This window comes from Pelecanus crispus, chromosome 9 (genome assembly GCF_030463565.1).
Source record: "Pelecanus crispus isolate bPelCri1 chromosome 9, bPelCri1.pri, whole genome shotgun sequence".
In the NCBI taxonomy this organism is placed as follows: domain Eukaryota; kingdom Metazoa; phylum Chordata; class Aves; order Pelecaniformes; family Pelecanidae; genus Pelecanus; species Pelecanus crispus.
In genome coordinates this window covers 27,830,595-27,837,896 of record NC_134651.1, presented here as the reverse complement: position 1 = coordinate 27,837,896, position 7,302 = coordinate 27,830,595, and positions in this window count along the sequence as shown.

Genomic DNA, 7,302 nt, shown 5'->3' with positions numbered 1-7,302 from the left:
TTCCTCTGTAAAGGCAGACCTAATTTTGAATTTGTCTGTTGAATGACAGAGAACAGACTACTGTGAGCTGTAGCAGCTGTTGGACAGGTCCATCAGAGTGACAGTAAGAGATGCAGACAGACTTTTAGTGTGCCCTGAGGATGTAAATATCTTCTAACCACATCTTTTGCTGTAGTTAGCTCAAGACCATGCCTGTAAGTACACTTAAATCACCATGGAAGCTTACTGTTACCATAGCTTGAGTGCAAAGTCTGCTGTAGCCATGGATTTCCTCTGAATTTACTTGTTTGTCACAGTCACAAACACTTCAAAGATATGTTTTCCTTCTTCTGGTCCTGTCATCTGTTTTCCCAAGAAATGCTGTAGAATAAAGCTGCTTGCTTACAAGACCATAAAACTTCAGTGAACTTGTTTCTGAGCCCTCAGGTTGCCCAACTGCATTTGACTGAAATACACTGGTGTGGTAATACTGTGGGCCAAACAGAATTGTTGGATGTATAGGTGCTGTGACTTTGACGTGTACTGTCTGAAGGCAAATCTTAGCTAACATCTGTTTAGGTGAAAAATCTGTCCCTTGTGAAGATACAGGGCAGGGGAAGGGGGAGCAGAAAGCTCAGTGTTTGGAAAGTGAAGTACTATGTTTTAATGTACTTACTTGGTTTTAGCTAGAAAGAATTTTTGAGTAAGAGGAGAAGGGATAAGAGAGGTACGTAAGAAATCTCTTAATGATTATTATTGTGGGGAAAGAAGAAAACCTCGTATGATCAGGTATAGCTGGTAGTATAACTGCTGTTGTCTCAGCTGGCAAAGAGGAGGCTGCATAGAGTGCTTGATCAGCCATTCTAAGACCTGTCTGACTTGTACCAGCATCAAGCTTCATAGTACGCTGCTTTTGGCCTCTCTCCTGGTCTCAGGCTGGCATTGGTGCAGCTAGATAAACTGTTTGTCAACTAAGATAAAGCATTTTTGAATGGATGGGAATTAGGAAAGAGATGAAATAAAATAAGGATGATGCGTGTGAGGAGAGGCAACAGCAGGAGCCTCGCTCCCACCTTCTCAGCAGTGTTGAGGACTCAGCTGGAATCAGCTGAAGTGGTAATATCATCTCAGTTGTCACCTGACGTAGATGAAGAGACCGTAATATCAAAAGTGGTGGTGGTAGATGAGGGCGTGAAACGGAGGAGCACTGTAGCTTTTATGGGCTCTGACAGTAACGCGTGCTTGTTACGTTACAAACCTCAGAAAGCAGGAGAGTGGATGAATAGGCCATCTTCTCATTTCATTCATCAGTTAGGTGTGATTTTCCTGCATGCCAGCTTTGGTATGTTGAGATCTCAGTTTGTTTACCAGACAGGATTTCAGCAACGTCCTTGGGTGGCATCAGGAGGACTTCTTGTTTAGACTAATTCAGTCTAACTGATGTTTACTTTTATGAGCAATTTCTCTGTAATATTTTAGTTTTATAACCATTTATCATTGCCTTGAACTTTTTAAGATGAGTTTGCAGTATATATTTCAACAGTTGCAAACAGAGCGAGCAGCTCTCCAAACTTTCTGGGATATTGGAAGCTGTCTAGCTCCAGTAGCAGAGATATGTCAGGTTAATTTATACTATGGAAAGCAGGATAAATTCACTGGTACCAAGCTTTATGCTGCAGTGGACAGACTTTGTTCAGTATCTGAACTAGTGAGTTTCCAATTTCTGTGCTGTGTAGCAGTCTGTGGTATAGATAACGTTCGCACTATGGGAGGTTGTGATTCTCTTTCTGATTAGTAGCTTTGAGGTCTGGGAGCCACCCTGAAGTGTACAGGCAAGAAAAAACAGGAGGAAGCAAAATGTTTCTCCTCGTTTTTGTGCAAGTTTCCAGAGCAGACTAAACTGAGTTCTCAAACATGTGGTAGGCAGTGTGAGCAACTGAAGAAAGCTCATTTTGTTTCTCCTTGTATTGCCTAATAGATAAAATGTTCTTTTTATAGGTAAAGAAGTGTTCTTTTTATTTCTGGAGGGCAAATGTTTTAAGGTTTTCTGAGATGAGATTAGAGTGAGGAAATGGAGAAGTTTATGAGTTTGATACAAGTATTGAAAGAAGTATTATGATAAGAAGCAATGCATTTCAGTAAAGAGACAATGTAAAAGAAATATGCAACAAATGAGGGAATTTTCAGGAATTTATGGCTTAATTCATCTGTCTGTGGCATCTTCCACTAAAACATATTAAAATGTCTGTCTGGTTTTGTTATGCTGCCTTCTAACAGGGTGTCTAAAAGAGGACGTTTTAGGAGCTTCACATGTCATAAATTGTAGTGGCTCATGCTTTAGTCCAGGTAGAAACTGGGGACTCTTCACTTAAAAAAGAGAATTGTTGCAAAAGAGAAGTTCTTGTGATTGAATTGAAACTGAACATCTTGAGCACAGGTTTTATTGAGCGCAAGAATTTTCTTCGATTAACACCACAAACAGACTAGTTCCTTCTCAGAGCACCAAGGAAAAATGTAGGATTTTAGGCCATGGTACATGGCTGTAAGAATGTTTCTGTCCCTTAACTCAATCTACATTATGTTTTGCGTGCTCTGCAGACTCATCTGTTCTGACAGAATTTGGGAAGCCTCCCAGTGCTGTGTTACCACTGGTGTACTGTAAGTTCGCCTCACTGCTGGAGAGTTTTGGATGCTGTGTGAAAGCAACAGCTGTTACTTCCCTTTTTAAAAAAAAAAAAAACAAAAAAAAAACAAAGCACAAAACCACACACACTTGTAGCTTTTCTCATTCCTTCTAACTATAATTCAGGTTCCAGGAACTAAAGAGCTAACATTAAACTTTTGCATGTTTTGAGAACGTGGATTTACTTAGACCACATTGCTAAAAAGTATATTGCCAGGCTAGTACTTGTTCTCTCAAATAAGATTAGAGACAAAATAAAATAGGTATTTAAAGATTTTTTTCTTCTTTTAAATAAAACTGAGTCAAATATTTAGACTATTTCCCCCTACCCAAACCCTGTTGTTACAAAAAATATAATTGTTATTTTACTTTGGAGGAGTACTGGATTTTAAATGAAAACTCTAAAATGTCTGTCTCCAGATCACCTGATTAGAAAATTCAGTATACAAGGTAAGACACTACATAACTTTACCTTCTTTAATTACAAATCCAGTGTGATTCTTTCAAAAATAGCAGATGCACCTGTATACTTCAGAGAAAGCAGAAGTGAGACAAAGAGAGGTTTTTGTATTCCCTATTTCCTTGAAAGCTTAAGGTTTACACTAGATAGTGTCAGAGCAGCACTGGAAATTTCAGGGCAAAATACTGTCCGAGTGAAAAGCACCTTCCTCTTGGAATATGTTTTTTCAAGGTTTCAAATGCACAAACCATTATTTAAAGGAATTTTTATTTAACTCTCCACTTAAATAATTTGTTCCCTGCTTTTTCCCCATGAAGTGGTTATCGCTTCTTGTTTCACTAAGAATTTACGTGTCTTTTAAAGAAAGAAGATGCTTCTGTTTGGTTCCGCAGTCCTGTGGGACAATTATCCAGGGGCAGTTCAGCTTCAGGCAGACAAATAGCTGAGGTGGCAGCAGTGATCCACATCAGCTGCCATCTTTCGTGGTCACTTCTCACACGCTTTATATAAAACACTCCAGAAAGCAATGAGCTTGCTGTGCTTGCCCTGTTCGGTAGTGCTGTACCTCCGCAGAAGCAGTCCAGTGCTTCTACAGAGTATGGCGCTTACTGTTTGCAGTCCCTGGGCTACACGTGGACAGTAAAGCAGTTAATACAGAGGAGGAGGTTCAAAGCCTGCTGCCCTCCTTCCATCCAGAGAGGAAAAAGGCGGCTTGCCTGGCTAAAAGATTACCACTGCTGAGTTAGGTAATTGGTTAATATGGGACTACTCCATTTGGGTTTAGAGGAAATCTTTTTATTTCCTCACAGTCTCATTGCTAAGTTGGAAAGTTTTACATCTGATACCTATTTTGACGTTGTGGTTTGCTTTTTTTGAAAGAGGAAACGTCATCTTGGTTACATAATGTTTGCATCAAGCACATTGTATTTGATTCTTGCAAGTTTTAATAAATTTAGCCATGTAATATTCTAGTAGGGAGAGGTGATACCACCTTAATTTCCCATACGGGGAATCGAGCTACATACTTCTTGTATCAAATGCACAAAATCACACAGGGTGTCCCCAGAGATGCTGGGAACTGAGGCAGGTGTTGCAAGCTCCAGGGTAATGTTTTGACCTGTGGGATAGCTGCCTTCTTTGGTTCTTGAAGGACACAAGTGTGGCTCATAAAATTAGAGAAGGCGTGTTGCCTGCTTCTCAAACTGCTCTCTGCCGAGGCAGGTCAGAGCACTCTTTCAGAACGTGTAGAACTATCACTGAGATTTTATTAAAAACCAGTATTCTGGGAACTCACGCCAACCCCTTCTGTTCTGTTTAGCTGAAAGTTAACAAAATGGTGATCCCAGGGCTGTGCTAATCTTCCTTGTTGTTACTCGTGCTGATCAAGATGTCTTGGCATGGTCAAAGGTATTTGCAGGACATTAAAACAGGGAAAATGGAAAAACAAATTAAAAACTTTGGAGTATCCTTTAAAAACTATGTTAAATGGATGAGGAAAAAAAAACTTAAAAGCATAGGTTGTTTAATACATAAATATGGAAAATCTGATAATGACAATTATTACAGATGAGATAAAAATAAATTCTAAGATACCTTAGGTATTAATTAAATGGATGAAGGCCAAAATCTGCTTTCTGCTCTCAACAGTGTAATCCCATTGGATTACTCCCCAGTTGGAGTAGAAGGATCAGGATTTGGCCCTACATTTACCAGCCACTACCAAATAAGGCTCCTTGCAGAATTCAGTAGCAGAGTTGATGGGAATCCAGACACAGTGGGAGGAAGCTGTCGTTCCCTCAGCCTCCTCAACACAAGGGCAAAGGATTCAGTTTTCTTCCTCAAGGTATAACTTTCACTTTCCCATGTCCTGAAGTTCTCATACCAGTACTTTCTGCTGGCTTTTCCTTCCTACTTGGCCAAGATCTCCATGACATTTAGCTGTATGGGAAGGATGGGGTGGTTATGATTGCAAGGATGAGATCCGCAGCTGTATTCTGGATGTGCTTTCCCTTATGTTTGCTATTCTTGTAATAGCACCAATTGCGCCTTCCCAGCCTGATATTCTTATATCAAATGGCCCTGACATGCCGCTATGGTAAGTGCCTGGCTCATTCTGCCTGCTGGTGAAGTGGATGGGTGGGCTTAGATGGGCAGCAGTGCTTTTTGGTAACAACTTGGCGCTCTGTGAGTGAAGAAAAGTGTTACTTAAGCTCTCGTGATACAGGCCGCAGCTTTAGAGGGTTCCGCATTCAACGCTCTGATTCACAATGAGGTTATATTGCTGTATTTCAGCAGCAGAACAGCGTGCTTCTGAGTTAATACAGGGGATTCTGTGGTGCTGGTGTGTAGCTGTGTAACAGGCATATCTCAGAGCTGAAGGTTTCACAGCAGCTAATGTGTTTTGACATTTGGGGGGGGGGGGGGGGGGGGGGAGTGGAAATGCCCTAAGGAAGGGATGTAGTTGTGTATGCATAATTTAAGATGGTAGAAAAAAATAACAGCATATTTTTCATGTTTGTCCTTAAATGTATAAAGTTCATGTTTAATTAGTGCCCTTTAAAATTTTATTCCATTCCAAAGTTTTTAGGTAGCTTTTAAACTGTTACTTTTTTGGCTTTGGTTATCTTTGTGGATGGATCTGATCCTTTATCTTCCAGCTTTGTTATAGTTTGCTGGGATGACTTGAGGTTTGTGCTCAATTCCCCTCTTTTGATAAATGTGTTTGGGATGGATGCCTGGAGCCTATGGAAAGCATACTGAGGGTTTAGGCAGTTAGCATGCCAGGAGATGTCCAGCTAACTCATCCTGAATCAGTGTACTGGTGTGTTTTTCATTCTGTCTTCTAAGTAGCTGACCAGAGTATTCATCTATTTTAAGTACTTCACTTGGAGTTCTCTAACTGAGCTTATTTTACCAGGGAGCTGCATGATGATACACTGGTATGTTGTATTTCCTTTCCCATATACATGCAACCTTTCTGTGTGCTTTCAAATTTGTTTTGCTTTTTAGGTGTATGAGTGCTTGTCCCTTTTAGAAGAAAATCATTCACAATAGTAGCAGCTGAATGTGGTATTGAAAAGAAGCTGGTTCAAAGACCTATTTGTTGTTTACTGGCTACAGCATTAACTAATGAAGAATGAGGTGTTTGAATATTTGTTTGTCTGTGCCAAGGCAGATTCTAACTCAAGCCCGGTTTCAGTGTTTTATTTGATACAAACTCCTGTTTTTCACTGCTGATCTGGAGAATAAGCTTGCATTTCCTGTTGCAGTGACATCTCAGCTACCCTACCAATGGATCGCTGCATGCTGCTCTGAATTCTGCTTGTCTTAAGAGTTGCAGAGAGGCTGTACCAAGAGCTGTTGGCCAAGCTCACCCCTAGTCTCTCACTGGGTATGCAGAGTTCAACTAATACAGCAGAGCTGGAGGTTAGAAAAAGAGAGGATGGGGAGGGTGGTTGTTAGGGAAGATTTTGCAGGCTCTCCCATATGGTTATATAGAGGTCTGTGCTGTAACTTGACATGAGTGCTTCCCAGTTTATAAAGCATAGGTTATTAAAACAAAAAGATATTAAACAATGTACACTAAAAGCCTAGATAGTACCTTCTTCATCAGTGGAGAGCTCAGCTTCTGTTACTGGATTGTTGACTCACAGCCTTAGCTTCTATTTTGACATTTGATTCCTGCGGCTGACCTCTGATTTTCTTCTCTTTTTTCCCTCTTCTGGAGTCCTTTTGTTGCAGTGAGTTGAGATAATGTCTTGTGCTTTTCATACCAGTGGAAGAAATATTAATGCATTTTCCAATTTTGCAGGAGCTGAGTGCATTTAATGTAGAATTCCCAAACAGGACTGTGCAACCTGTAAATCCCTTGTGCTCCCCTCTAGATCTGTATAGCTCTCTGTGTGTCCCATACTTAGAATTGCTTTACTGATCCAGATTTCTCCCCTCCAAGCTTCCTGGAGTTAATCTGCAGGGTGTGACCACTGTCTGGTGGAAGGATGTTGCTCTAGGATTAGCTTGTTAACCCCTAGCCTTTTGACCTTTCATGTCTTATTCTACGGGGTTGGTTAGATTTATTCCTGTAGTTTCTTCGTCGGATTTACCATATTTCATTTGATTTGTAAATAATTACTAGTTCTGTATTTATGAACACAGCTTTTATGGAACCAGCTACTAAAAC